The following is a 15,251-nucleotide window of genomic DNA, read 5'->3' on the forward strand; positions in this document are numbered from 1 at the left end:
AGCCAATGCCACAAATCATGTGCTTAAATTTAGACTAAGTACCATGATGAATTGAAGCCAAAGTGAGAAAGAGCGTAGCCATAACGCAGTCCAGTTTAAGTAAAGCAAGACATCTGTTTTGTGATTCATTATTGATTCGGTTAAGCTTTCTTATTTATCACCTAAGTAGTACCTAGCAATAAAAATATATTTTTCTAATAAATGCTTAGGAAAATGGAGCTGCCATAAAATACGACTATTAAGCAGCACTTGAAAAGGAGAGAGTTCTCTAAGTTACTATTCAATATTTCTTTCATGAGTTAGGAATTTTTCTCTCACCGTGGCAGACAGCCTCATTAGGTATTTCTCTCCTTATCTGTACGTTTAGCTTTTTACATTTTATGTCAATAAGGATAAAACAAATGCTTATAAAAGCACAAAATGAAGAGTAATTTCCCAGCCTTTCACAGAAGGCTTGCAGAAGAGGATTTGAGTAGACAGTCTGCTGTGATCACCAGCCCTTTCCACTTCTATCTAGAATACTGTTTTGTGGTGGGATTGTTGTCATGGGGTTCGTCAGCAGATCGTCGATCTCAAAGTTTTCCTTTCTTCCCCTGATGCATTACATCATTTTACATTATCTCATCTGACAAGCCGGCGTGATGTCGAATAGCACCGCGTGCCTTTAGCTTCAGCAGAAGCTCTGAGCTGAGCCTGGAGATGTCTTATCAGCTTTGGTCTGACTCCATATCAGCTTATTATCTGACTCCAAATTTGGGGCAGATGGACTTAAAATGGGGTGTTAGTGAGAAGGAAAGAGTTCCTTACCCCTGTTGAAGCCCCCGCTGTATCTGTGCTGTTTGCTCATAAAAGAGAATAGGTTGCACAGCCATCCGAGCCGTGTGAGCTGGATCTGAGGGAAAGATTAACAAGACATGCCCTATGTGCAATCTCTACTTGTGGCAGGGAGGAGGGATGGGGAAAAAACTATTTCGGCTGAACTTACTGCTCGCAGTATGCCAAATTACCTGTCGGGTATCTGAGCGCTTGCAAATATAACCCACTTATCTTTCCATAAACCCAAGAGAAATATCTTGCATAGCTGGCAAGTTAAGAAGAAGGAAAACAAGTGAACATGAAAGGAGCTTAAGAAACAAAGCCCCAAAACAAAAGCCAGAACCCTGAAGTGTGAAAAGACTAGAGCTTGAATTAACAGCCTTAACCGAAACGCAGTTGTTCAACCACTGATCTTTATAAACTGCGCTGTTCTGAATCTGCCAGTTCTGTTCACATGCTGCTTTCTATCGAGAATAAAGAAAAATCAAATCCTCCAGGCAATGGTATTTCAAATGATTCATCCCGTTGTGAAATGATCTACAGTGGCAAATCAGTGTTACGCCAAGTCCTGTTCTGACCCACCAAAGATTTTTGTGTTTCCTTTTTCCTGTTTGTTTCTGGCCTATAAAATATCCACTCTGTTTTCAGTAACTTTAATTAGCTCTTATTTAGTGTGTAATGGCATTTGCGTTTCCTAATGTTGTCCTTAGGCGCATATTACAGAGGTTTTCTCTTTTTTTAATCAGTGTAATGCATGTGTATTTTTCAGACCTGAGGAAGGGCCTAAAATCTGCTCCAGTCTTTACCAATTTTTACCTAATTTTTACCTGCCTAACAAAACATACTAATTATACCCACGGCCTTCTATTTATGTCCTTAGACCATCATGACTACAGCAGTAGTAACGTGCGTTTTAAAACTCTGTTACCAATGCAAGGCGGTATTTTAATCCGCTGTGAAAGACTGATAAGAAAAGCAGAACTCTTTGGGTCATGGCTTGTATCTTTTTAGAGTAATTATTTAACTTAATTTCCCTCTGAGTTTGTGAGGCACAGGTAGGAAGCACAGCAACAGTTCACTGCTAGGAATTTTTCGCACTGGAAGAGGAGCACGTGAAGCTCTGCAAAGCTCAAAAGCTGGGGCTGCTCCTGGAGCGTGGCAGCTGCGTCTGCGGCAGTTTTGTCCTTGGTTGTTTGAGATACAGTTCTGCAAGCAAAGTGGGGAGTTCAAAGCAAGGCAGAGGCAAAGCTGACTGAAACAGGACATCTGCAAGCCCTCCTTAAGGGACTTCCTAATATTTATCTGTCTCTCTTTCTCTGCCCTTGTTTATTGTTGTTGATGAAAACAGTGATGTCTGTTGAGATAAATCTATACCAGCAGCTTCCCATCCCCCAAGTGAGAGGGACTTCTATTCTTTGCAAAGCCTCAGGAGAAGTGGAAATACAATTCCGAATCCTAAGTATTTAAGCGGTTGTTTGAATTGTTCTCAATATCATACAATATTTCCGTGGGTAACTTGAAAAACTATTCTATCATCACCACAGGAAATAGCCTAGAAGGGAAACGCTACTTCGTAATAAACAAGACGCTGTATGGCATGGCTGTACTAAGAGGAGGAAGGAAAAAAAATTGCACCGTACAATTCAGCAATACTTAAAAGAAGCAAAATGATTCCAAGCTGAACAAAATGTCATGGTTGTTCCCAGAAGTGTCACAACATGGGAACATGGGAGTACAAGATAAAGCTCTGCTGAAAATGGTTATGTCTCTTGATAGCTTTAGTCAGCTACGGCAGGAAAAACAAAGACATTTCTTGCTGTGCTGCGAAATGTGTATGCTGGGCAGTAATAAAGCAATGAAACTGGGGAAGTTATACGGCCACAATAATGCGATGCAAATTTCATTTGCTCTAGTAAAAGCATGACAAATTCTCCCTATCCCACAGTAATTTAAGTTATTCTTCTAATGGCAGTTATTCAAGATTTTTCCGTTGAAGAGTAAGTCACAATAGTTTTTGTAAGGTGGAAATTGCATCATCACTGTCTAAAAATATGAAAGGTGTGAAACTGAGTTATGTCAATGCAAAAAGAAAAAAGTATCTTTGGCTTCGAAAAACTCCTTTATTTCAATCAATGGCTTAGCATAACTCAATATTTTAGTGGAAAAAGGCAAATCGGAGGTGAACAAGGACATTTTCCACAAATGTTGGTGTTAAGCCATTATTTTCAGAACAGAAGTAATTTTGATTTTCCAAATTCAAACAATATGATAGATCTCATCTATTTATGGCTCAGTAATGCGATCAATACTTGGAAACTATTACTTTAAACTAGAGGAGATGCAGATTAGTGCAAATAATCTGAATTGAAAAAATCAGGGAAGAAAACGGTTAAAATGAAGGTGGTGAGAAGTCATGCTGAAAAGAGCCAGAGGAGGTTTGCTAGAAGGCATTGGCTAGTCCCGTTCCTCAAGGATTCATGGAATTGTTCTTGTTTAATGTTGCTAGCATCAGTGAAGGGTTAGATTGGGTGAGGAAGTTTACTGTTGATACAGTGTTGAAGGTATTGTGAGTACAGGGGAGAAACTGGATATTTTTCAGAAAGAAATGGGTCACCTGGAAAGTCAGAGTGATAAAAATTAGATGGAATTTAATCATGAAAAGTGTAAGGTTAAATATTCAGTAACGTATAAGCAGAATTTATCCTGTGTCATGGGAGCTCATTAGTCAGAAATGACTGAGGATGAGAAGGATCTGCATCTACTAGTTGTTCACACAGTGATTAGGAGCTGCCCATATCGTGTTGCCCCTAAAAAGGCAAATGCAATTCCAAAATGCATTAAGCTTGTAGTAGATCCAGTAATGCCAGTGGATGTCACTGGTTCATCCGGAATACTGTGGGCCATTCCAGATACCTGCATATAAAAAAGAGGAATTTATGCTGAAACAGGCATAAGGAAGGTCACTAGACTAACAAAGGCAGGGTGTCCTGGTTGGCCTAGGAAAATAAACGCTGGTTGCTATGAATGAATCAAGGAATAAGCACCAAGGAGCCTTTGAAGGTGTGAAAAAGCCAAGTTAACACAAGAAAAATGGGTATAAGTGAACGTCATCAAGTGAAAAAAATATAGTTATTGAATGAAGTCTTCAAACCCGTGGAGCAGAGCAGGCCTGTATTGTCCCTCTAACGGAAGAGGAAGAAGCAGCACACTGAATAGTTTTAAATGACACTTGATTACTTTATGAAGGGGATGCGGGTGGCAGCCGGGAGCTTGGCCTGGCTGGAGGCTGGGGGTACACACCTATCGTAACTTTTTAGTTTGATTCAGGAGTATGCTTTTGAAGTGATCCCCCTGCCCTGCCGCCATCCCCAGCGCGGTGCTTTGCAGTCTCACAGTGCACAAATGAGTTTTTTTCCGGATGAAACTGAACTGGAAGGTGTAGTCCAGAAGCACCCTGGGTGTCACAACTGCTCGTGGTCCCCGGGGCCAGGCTGGAAGGAGCGTGAAGCAAAACCCCGGGACATGCACATGCTGCAGGGACCTGCGTCTTCTTAGCCCGCGGGTTGCGCTGCCCATGTCTGCTACGGTACTCGTAACCTGATTGAATAAGAAAAAACATTGCGTCTGTGATTCAATTTTCCATCTTGTAGCTCAGATGGCTAAAATGAAATCCATCTTAAAGCCAAAGGAATGCATTTCATATTTATTTATATAATGTTAAGAATTTACTGGTAGTTGAAAAGTAGAAGGACTCAAGTTGTTAATGCTTTCTAGGAAAAAACATCTCTCTCTCTCTCTGTGTTTATACATATACACATAAGCACAGCACATATATGTGTGTGTGTATAGATGTGCATATACATATATATATATATATGCACAACAGAGTCTTTGACCACACTACGAACACCATTCAAAGATGGGCTGTTAGTAAGGTCTTATTTATCCGTTACTGATCCACTTACAACATTTATTCAACACCAGTATACTCGATTAATTGCAAGGATTTAATCCTTATTTGCTTCATTAGGAGATCATAATTAAAACAAACTGTCTGTCTACAACCAGCTTATAGTTCCCTCCTGCCACCTCTGCCTTACAGAGACAAAATTTTCTTCATTGCAGTAAGCGTATGAGAATTTGCTGTAGTTTCAAAACCTGCTCAAGGATCCGAAGTCCAGATTTCAAACTGTAGGCTGAACATGTAGCCCAAGAGAAAAGAGAAAATTCTGCAAGTTAAGAGAATTTTTTAAAATAGAAAAAACACATGTTTTTTCTTAAATAGTAGCTCTGCAATGAAAAAATAATTTTCTCTTCATCTAAATAAGTATCATTCCGTTACAGCAGTACAATAGTTTAGCAGAAATGCTCCTGTTCCTGTGAATCAGGGTTAAGGGATTTTGTTGCTAAAATTTTTTAAGTGATAGCTGATTGAGTGGAAGAGTTAATGAGAAACTCAAATTTTTAAACTTTTGCTATTTCTTAATAGATGTGAGTTATCTTTCAAAATTTTACAAAGCGTGTTTTATACAGAAGCAGTGCTTGGGTCTATTTTACTCTATCTTTTTTTTTCTTTTTAGAGACAATAATTTTGTATTTGTTTTCTATCAGCAAAAAAAGCTTCTCCTTTGTATCTTAAACTAGCATTTTTGGGGCTTGATGCAAGTTTCTGTAACTGAACAGGGCAGGTACATTTTAGGCTTAGCTCTCGTAGTTTAACTCTCACTTTAGAGGTAAAGACCAGTTCAAGCTTCAGATCCAAGTCCACCCTGAGCTAATCTGGTGTTTATAGAAATTATTATGTTCTGGTTCCCTGAGGTCATTGCATTATAGTCAAAAGTGGAAAGTTAGACTAACTTTTTATGGGCAGAATTTTCTTAATGCAGGTTAATCAACTGAATTAAGTTCAGCTGATTACATCAATGGACTGCATCAGTTGACTGACTACATCAGCTTCCAGAATATAATGATTTGCTTGATATTGTGAGGTGCTGAGAACAAAATCCCGCAGCCTTTGGCTAGCAGGTAACCCAGCTGTCCTCCTAGATTAAGGAACTTGCCAAAAATTATGTACAACTAGAATGATTTGTCTTTAGAGAGTGCCTAAACATGTGATTTGCACTTAAACATCTCGCCGCCTTGATTTCCGAAGGTGCGCTCAGTAACTGTGTGAAAATAGTTGCCTATTTAACTAGCTAAGTGTGAACGAAGGGGGCCTCCTCTCAGCAGCCTTCCAAAACTCGTGCCATGTCATGTTTGCGGTGCGATTTAAAGAACTCCTTGTGGAAGCACTCTTACTGTCACGGTGGTAGGACCCGAAGTGGGTCTGTCCTCACCCTGGAGTCCGGGCTCTGCTGGTGTGGTTGGCTTTGGTCTGCATCATAGAAAAGTTTCTCTTATGACATTACTGTAACGGGTGCCTGGATCCTAAAGCACGCAACGCGTCTCTGTTACATACAGTCTGGCGGTGATATTGATTAAATAGTGGATATCTAGCATGTCTCAGTTCCTGCAGCCCAGGCATAGCGAGTTTGCAAGGGATAGCCAGCCAACACTGCTCCGCTCCTCCCTGCTGCTGCTCTGAACCCTCTCTCTGCAAATACACCAACTCCGGGGACCGGATGGCTCACTGAAACGGGATCAGCAGGGCCCTCTGTTTCCCTTTGAACCCACCGTTCCTAGCAAACGGGAGCCTTGTGAAGTACTGTAGCTGAATGCACAGTTGCACTGGGTGGCTCAAAATGCTACTGATGTGGTTTTATTCAATACAGATGGACAAGTAAATCGAAACACTCACGTAGCTAGGCAATTTACCCCCTGAACGTCTATAATTCCTTCTAAGAAGTGCCTTGTGTTTCTGTTGACAATTGATTTTAAGCATTATTTCTGTCTTGAAGAGAAATGATCAGAGTCCAGCCGTGCGCTGGGAAGAGCTTTGTAACACAGGCAACCATTGAAAACTTTGATTTTTAGCAAAAGTTTGCTAGTTCACTCAAGTACTGTTTAGTTATTTGTTTTGTTTTGTTTTGTTTTGTTTTTTAAGAACCAGGACCCACAGCATTTCATTCACTCACTTTCAACTCTCACATGTTATACATGCTCCAGGGCTGCTGGAAGATGGAGAGTGATGGGTTGTGATGTCTGTACTCAGTTCTTCTGTTTCTGTTTGGGCTGGTCTACATTTAGCAAACAGGCAAGCCAAGTAAAAACCCCACTGAGTTTAGTAAAGAGAGAAAACCTAAAATAGCATTTAAAATGTATCACTCCTCTTATGTAGCTGATGCTTTAGTATGTTCATCAAGCCACTGTGGTTTATAGTAACTAAAAAAGGGAGCTATCACTGTCAACTTTGTTTTGAAGCTGCTGCCCAGAGGGCTGCCAACAACCTTAGATCACAGAGAATAAGCTTTTTCTTCCACGCAAGGTTGTCAGGAAAGCCCAGTCTTGGTCAACAGCAGATAGGCAGTCACTGATAACACTGCTGTGCGGTGAAGTCTGAGTTTCTTCATCAGAGAGAAAAGTCTAGGAAGCTTTTAGAGCTCTACAAAGGTCCCGAAAATCTTTACTCAGTCTTCTCCCAGGTGCAACTGCATTGCCGCTGCATATTCTGTGCAGGATGAATTGTCTGATGAGGATTGCTGCATACTGCAAAGCGGAGCTGCGTTCAGTCACCTCGTTATTTCCCGGATTAATTGAAATGAAGGATATTCAGCTGTCAGAGCTCTCAAAATGTTCATGTCAGGACCTGATATGCTTGGGGTTGGGAACTGTGGCTTGCACTCTGCAATATCAGAACGCTCTCTCTGTTAATTAGGTTGCTATGGGAAGGTCATTAATAGACTTAACGACAGTTACCTTTCTTTTCTTGCTTTCAGGCAAGTTGTAGGATGGCCATTTGCTTTTCTCTTTGTTTCTTGGGATGAGAGAGCGCTCTGGTGAAGAGCGATTCTGTCGCACAGAGGAGTTTTTAGAGAAGATAGCCTGATGCCACCACATAACAGGGCAAACTGACTTCCTTCTAGAATTTCCTTTCAGAGCCAGGTTATCTTCACAAGACTGAGGTGGGGACTACACTGATATTTTCAAATCTCTGAAGAGTTTTCTAGCATGTCACCAGCTGAACATAAACGTTCATTCATGCATCTTCTGCGATTCATCCACAGCAGGGCTAGGACATTCTAGTATTTAATAAGAGCTTCTAGTGTTTAATGGACCATTTACTTCTCTGTCAAATTAGTATTCTGCACTCATACACTGTGTTTTGTTGTTGCAAGAACATTTTGGAGGCTAATAAGTGCTTTGAATTGTTGTGTGATATGAGCTGTGTGTTTGCTCCTCAGAATTTGCAGTCTGGTAAACACTCATTACAAAGAAATGAGAAAAAGAATCCTATTTGTGATGGAAGAGTATTCTCATGAACGTGAGCAGACAATCCAAATGTGAGCCAAAATCATCCCCCTCTTAACATTTTTGTCATCAGCGAAAAATAAGCTAAGGAAATATCTGACTTAGTGATAGTCTAAGAGATGTGTAGTGGCAGGATTCACCTTGGTGATTGTTAACTCTGGGGCCTAATGCTCATCTTACCTATGTTGATGCTGTTCATGCTGAAGTATGCAGATGCATTTAGAGAAGAGCTGGAGATTTTGGGTGTGCTTCAGGGAAAGCATACCTCCTTTGTTTCCATCCTGAATACCAATTAAGCTTCTGTTACCTACCTTGTAATTGAACTACGGAGATGTAGACATCAGTCATAAAATCATGGTAGTAGGAGGAGTATCACTTCTCCTTTCCTACCAGTGGTTAGGATAGCTGCTCGTGTTGTGAGAGATCCAACCACCAGTTCTCGGTCCAGTTCAAGAGTGGTATAAGACAAAGTCAACCACCTTCAAAGCCGGTCCTCATTGGTTTCAGAGGCTCTGCAGGACTTCATTATTCTTTGGCTAACTCAGCTAAATCTATTCAAATGCACTAATAGTCGTAGTTCATCTAAAACTTCATTCTGTCAAAAGCTGTACATACCAAGCTGTTACAATTGTGCGCACAATTTCTGAAAATAATTAAAAAACCAAACACAGATGTTTCCAATGCTCCCTAAGAGCATTCGGTACATGATAAGATTTACTGAAATATTAAGGAATAAAGATCATCTCCTCCTATCTCTGTTTCTAACACACACTTGAAGAAGTCTCCGTGCAGCAGGAAGCAAAGCTCAGTGTGTCAGCTCCATGTCGGTGGGAGACAGGCTGGAGCTACCATGTGCTCCCTGTTCCCTGACACCCTCCCCCAGGTCTAGACCCCGTGCAAACACACGAGGGAGCATCCTCCCAGAGCGGGTTAAAAATGGAAAAGGAGAATGTGATGGTGCATTGCAGGCTTGTGCGCACACAGCACCAGCTGTGGAGAGGTGTATTAACCTCCGCTTGTGTATGTGGAAGGGAGACCTCTCCAGGTAGAAGCAGAAATTTAAGAGAGGGCAGGTGGCATGGAGCAGGGAAGGGAGGCGAGGAAGGGGAGACCCCGAGAGAGAGAAAGGCTTTGAGGGTTGGTTGGTTGTGTTTGTTTTAGCTTTTTCTTTCCTCTGTGATATAGGCTGGATAAAATGGCATAGTGCTGGGAGGAAGTGCAACTGAACTTGAAGAGCTGCTGAGGTAGCAGATAACCAGAAGCATTTACAGTCTGAAGCTGTGTTGTCTGTGGTGAACAACAGAGAAGTCCCAGAGAGGGCATGCAGTCTTTGAGCTTTCTGCTTTTTTGCTTAATATAGGAGAAAGAAGTCTCCAAAGACATGTAACATTAAAAGAATTTTCCTGAGGATAAGGTTCCTGGTACACAAGCCTGGTGGAAAGGGGGGTATGCTCAAGGATCGCCTACTAACCGTAGCACTAACCAAGTGAAAAGAAGAAATATGTTACCGATGGGGAGACTGGGGCACAGAATGATGCTGTTCTCTTAAAGTCCCATATGTAGCATGAGAAGGTCAGAGAGTCCATCCAGATTACCAGTTTCTGAATGATAGCACCCTTTAAAATATTAATGTATCACCGTGGCTAAAATATAGAATTATTTTAAAGTTATCCTCATCTGACCAGGAACTGTACTCATCACTGGCATGACTGGGCAGAAATGTACGGACTTACCCACAGAGGTAAGTTGGACACTGTAACTTCAATGAGTCCTTTAACTACAAAGGAAGGACAAGAGTAATTGCAATATGTGCATAAGATTTTTTTCATCCGATCAATGAAGCAACTGGTTTTGGCAATAAAAATATTTTGGTACATCTCTGTTAAGGTTCTTAACATAATAATAGGTTTCTATTTTACTGCTTGATATTCTTTCATTTGATATATAAACAAGTAGTCAAAGCCAAAGCAAACAGTGACATCCCCCCTTACAAAGATAAATAAAGGACAATCTTTTCTGACAGTCTGCCTAATAAAAAAACAGCAAACAAGGCAGAGAAAGAAAGGAAGCAAAAAAATGTTTTGAAAAGAGAGGTAGAGTAAGAAATAGAGAACTGTCTGGGAAGATATATGTTCCTCATGAAAAGCAAAGTATTGGCTGAAACTGACAGCTCTATATTTGAAAGATATTGAAAATAATTATTTTGTTGTGAATTTCAACATATATTGTTGTTATTTGCACCCCTCTCTGTTTGACTGTCTGCTTCTCAAACAAAACTCCTCTCTGTACTAGCTTATTATAATAGTGAATTAAAACATGAGTCCACAGATGACTTTTTTTCTAAGTGATAAAGGATTGAAAAAAAATTTGCATTTCTTTCCCAAGTGATTTAAAATCAGCTTTTCATGTCCTAGGGTTTGTTATACATCTTGATAAGTGTATATTAAAATAGAACTAAGAATAACTTGTGAATATTAATTGATAAATTAAATTCCCATTCTTAAAAACTTTTAAAATTTGGGGGGAATGAGAGTATGATTTAAAACAGCCCTTAGGTACTTTTATGAATGCCTAACCAGAACTGATTTCATGGATCACTTTGACCGTAGGAGAATTAAAATATGTAGGTCATAGTCTTTTATGAAAGAATTGCACAGTAGATGTTGAAATTAATCCTGTCTCTATAGTACTCCTCATTCTCCTGTTTTTCTCTATTAATATTCTCTTTCCTTTTAGTTGTAAATTACTGATTTTCTATATATTCTTATACTGTGTCCAAGTAATGAAAGCATTTTGCAAAATGTAAGCAGTGCAGCTCCGCATCCTTAAGATTAAGCAGCACCCTTAGAGCTAATCACCTAATATCTCTAATCAGTAAAGGTACTGCATTGCATAGTGTGAATCATGCAAACTAATCCCGCAATATAGCACACGGTGAAGCATGCGCATAGTTTTTGCTCATGTGAGTAAGAATATGTGCGTTTCTGAAATCTGGTGCTATGTAATTGATCATATCTTGGATTGTATTTGTGCAGATCTTCGATGTGTTTGAGTGCAGAAATCCATATGCAAGTTCAATGGCCATTCCTCTCAGTTCGTAGTCAAAGCATTGATGACCTGACCGAGCTTTGGAGAATGCTAATGATATCCTTCCCATAACAAAGATGAAATGAAAATAATGTCTGTCATATCTGGCTGCCAAAGTTCCCATTGCAATGATTATTTTAATACTGATGAAATTTCATTGAGTGATAGGGTTCCTAGAGCAGTGAATATGCTTCTTTTTATCATTTTAAATTTTAATAAATAGGAAAAGGTGAATTTTGAGGAACTTTACCCGTCTCCTTTTGTCAATCACTGTTATACTGAGATAGTACTTTCTATTTAAAATAAACAAAAAAAAATTCAGTGTTATGAAATTCTAAACTGAAAAGCTGTTTTTTGTTAATTTCTAGTTTGAAAGTGAAAAAAGCCTATTTTGAGAAATGAAACCTTATCATATTGTGAAAGATACTGACTTGATCTCTAATGGGAGACCTTCCTAAGTCTCAGAATGGAATAGATGGCAATTGAGTTTGGAGGTAAAAGGTAAAGATAATGATAAAAGAAAGTGCCATTGACCCTGGATAAACCTGCTAACTACTCCCAACCAGAATTTCATGCAAATTTAACCTGATCTCTAAGTAGAGTTACACAACTGATAGATTTACCAAGTCCATTTTGTTTTTCAATACTGGAAGTAAGGGGTTCATATCCTAGCTACATTTTTCAAATAGAGCATCTCTTGCTAGAATAAGGGTTGTGTGATGGAATGGGGTGGAATAAAATTTCAACGCTTGAAAGACATAAAATCAGAAGATTGCACAAGCTCCTTTTCCAAAAATTTTGGGCCAGGCAATGCAGGTATATATTGTGGCTTAAAGTTGCTGTTTAGCCCGTTAGTAGTAGAGATAAGACTTTGCAAACGTGGATTCTGATTTAACATAGTGCTTAAGCAAATAGTTAACTTTGTGTTAAGTGAGTAAAGCCACTGAATCCAGCACACCTAGGTATGCTACTGACCTTCAGCTTTAGAGTGTATGAAAGATAGCCATAGTAAATGAATGTATTACCTTCTGTTTAAACCATAAATGAGACAATACCTAGGCTGGCATGTTACATTTTTGCCTCTGCATTTCATTCCTTGGCGTGACAATGTGTCACATAAGTGAGAGGCAAACTTGCTCCTTACTCTCGCTCAGTCCCCAAATCCAGGAAATTTAGAATAAGTAGTGTGATACCATGGTGACACAATTATATTAATTTTGTATTGTCTTTTTTTTTAATCCTTTTGCTTCAGAAACACTAATGAGTTAAGAGGAAATGTGTTGTTAATCATGCTTTAATAGGAATTCAGTGAAGCAGTAAGCAAAATACATGTAGCAAGTCAAGAACATCAAGAAGAGTACAGATCTAGATTTCGTACATAGTCTGCACTTAAAGGTGTCATTACTGAAGTAACTTTGATTGACTTTAAAAGATAAACTTTCAGAGGCACAAAGGTGGCTGATGTCTGTCAGCTTTCAAGAGGAACTGGGCAACTAACTCTCCTTTTTGACTTTGAAAATTTCTCAAGGCAATTACATTTGCACTGATAAAACACTGGAACTTTCTTCATATGAGTTCTTGAGATGTCTGTCTCTTGCTCTGGTAATTTGTATTGATATCTCTATAGCAGTTTTAAGCTACTGTAAAATACTTCTAAAGTATCTGGTAATGGGAAATTACATATACTATCTCAAGAAGCATCTTAACTGAGTGCTTTGTAGACACCATTATTGGTTTAAAGGAGTCGATAAAAGTAGTATTTACTGTATAAAGTTCATATGATTTTTGTTCTGCCAGTGCTTATAGCCCCAGTGTTGGGTTAAAATTTTAAAAGACTCTGGTTTCAGTAACGTATTTGTAAATTCCTAAATAAACTAATTACAGGTTACAGCAGTGCAACCGTATTCAGCATGGGGTCTCATGAGGTATTACGGGTGTGTAGTGAAAATGAGTTGATGACTTAAGAAATAAAGCACTTACAGTCCTAATATTTTCTAGTCAAAGAAGGCTGTGATTACTCTAATTTGTTATTACAGGTGTGATCTTAATTCAATAAAGTCCAGCAGTTAATTAGAGAAGTGTCTTATGGAGGTCGGCAATGGCTGAATGAACCTGACGTGAGAAATGGCATGCAAACATGCCAGTAGTGGGTCTTCTGAGCTAGAGAGCCATCTGAAGTTCTGTTTGATTGCCTGATCTCTCTTTCAGGCTTAAATCTCCATTTTTTTCCTTCAGCAACTGCATTTTGGGATTATGTAGGAGAAGGAAAAGGAAAGGCTTTTTAAAAGTTAGATATTAATTGAGTTTTCCTTTCCCTTGTTGAGTTGAGACCTCCAAGGATCAAATTTCAGTTCAGTCACCTGAAGTATGCAGGAGGGAGCAGAAGAGGAAGAAAAAAGACTTTGTGTAAACCTGAGTTACAATTTCATGTCTATCATATTCCCTGAAAGGTGGGATGGAATCAGTCACTGCAGTCCAGTGTTGCCACTCACGTTTGTGATTTTGGTTGTATCTCATCTCTGTTGAGGGCTTGCAATGATCGGAAGGAAACATTCTCCTTTGTATGTTCATATAAACTACAGTTATCACTTTCTATGTTTGCAGATAACATATTTTTCATAATGGAAAGTTAGACCCTGATGTTTGATCAGCCAGCTAGCTGGGCTGTCTATCCACTTCCTTCATAATTAGTAGACAGTTCATTTATGGCTATGCTCTTGTTTACATCCGTCTAAGTGATAGTTTTAGCTAGCCCACCTTAAGATTGTTGCAACACTGGGTGTAATCACTATGAAAAAGAGAAAGAAAAAGGAAAGGAATGTCTTTTGGGAGAAGTGTTACAGCTTGGTATCTTGATTAAGTTTCAAGTTTGCAAGTCAGAGGAAATCATAGGAGAAAGGATTAAATGAGGTTCTGACTATAATCTCAGACAGAAAACAGGTCTATAGTTATACAGACGCCAGTATTCCAAAAAAACAAAAGCGTCACCCAAAGCATCTTACCTAAAGGGTGGATCCCAGCTGTAAGAACTGTATAAGCATCCTGATAACTTTGTTTTTGGAAGAAACAGAGAAAAACCCATTAAGATGAACTAGTTTTTAGTTTTCTGTAAGTGACATTTTTCTTTTCATCTCCATACATCTCTTTCTAAATATAGTAGTCATAGTCTTACTGTTTAAATTTCAATAAGTAAATTAATTCTTCACATATGTCTAGTGTTAAGAGTATTTCATTGGTAGCTGGTCCATGCTAGGCATGCACTGTTCAGGTCAGTGATGTATAGAAGTACTTGGTCCTCCCTCATAGCTGCCCTTACCCAGATGCAGGCCAAAGAGATTTTTCACCACTGAACTGCTCAATGCAGTGTTTGAAACTAATAAGGCTGGGTTTAGGGGTGCCATTTTCCAGGGACCAGTGTTAGCTGTAATACCCTTAGCATGCAACTAGACGGTAGGGAAGGCATCTTAGCCTAAAAGTCTCCCCTGTGTTTAACTCTGTAAGTAGCATTTATGAGAATATTTTGCAGATATTCCCTGCACAAACATTGTTTTTTCCCAGCTACCTCCTTAATTACATTACAGATGAAACATCCTGGATGAAATCCTGGTTCCAATAAAAGTATTTATGTTCTTGATAACAAAATCACCCAGCCAATTTCTATATGAGACTCAAAAGCCTGGAGCTATAAATTAGTTTTAAATAACACAGTGTGATGGAAAAGGGAAAATATGAAAGAAACTGAGCTTAGAATTGGAGAAGAACTTTAATGGTCTTTGGGAACAGCACCCACAATTCTATTCTCATGGTATGTTTTCCACTAACTACTTGGCACAATAACTGTATTGTAGCATAAAATGCTGTTATAGGTGGCCTTACTGGTCCTGTATCTTTGGAAGCTTGCATCTGTTAGACAATTGTGCTGTTTTTATGAGTCAAAAGCA

This window comes from Struthio camelus, chromosome 4 (assembly GCF_040807025.1).
Source record: "Struthio camelus isolate bStrCam1 chromosome 4, bStrCam1.hap1, whole genome shotgun sequence".
In the NCBI taxonomy this organism is placed as follows: domain Eukaryota; kingdom Metazoa; phylum Chordata; class Aves; order Struthioniformes; family Struthionidae; genus Struthio; species Struthio camelus.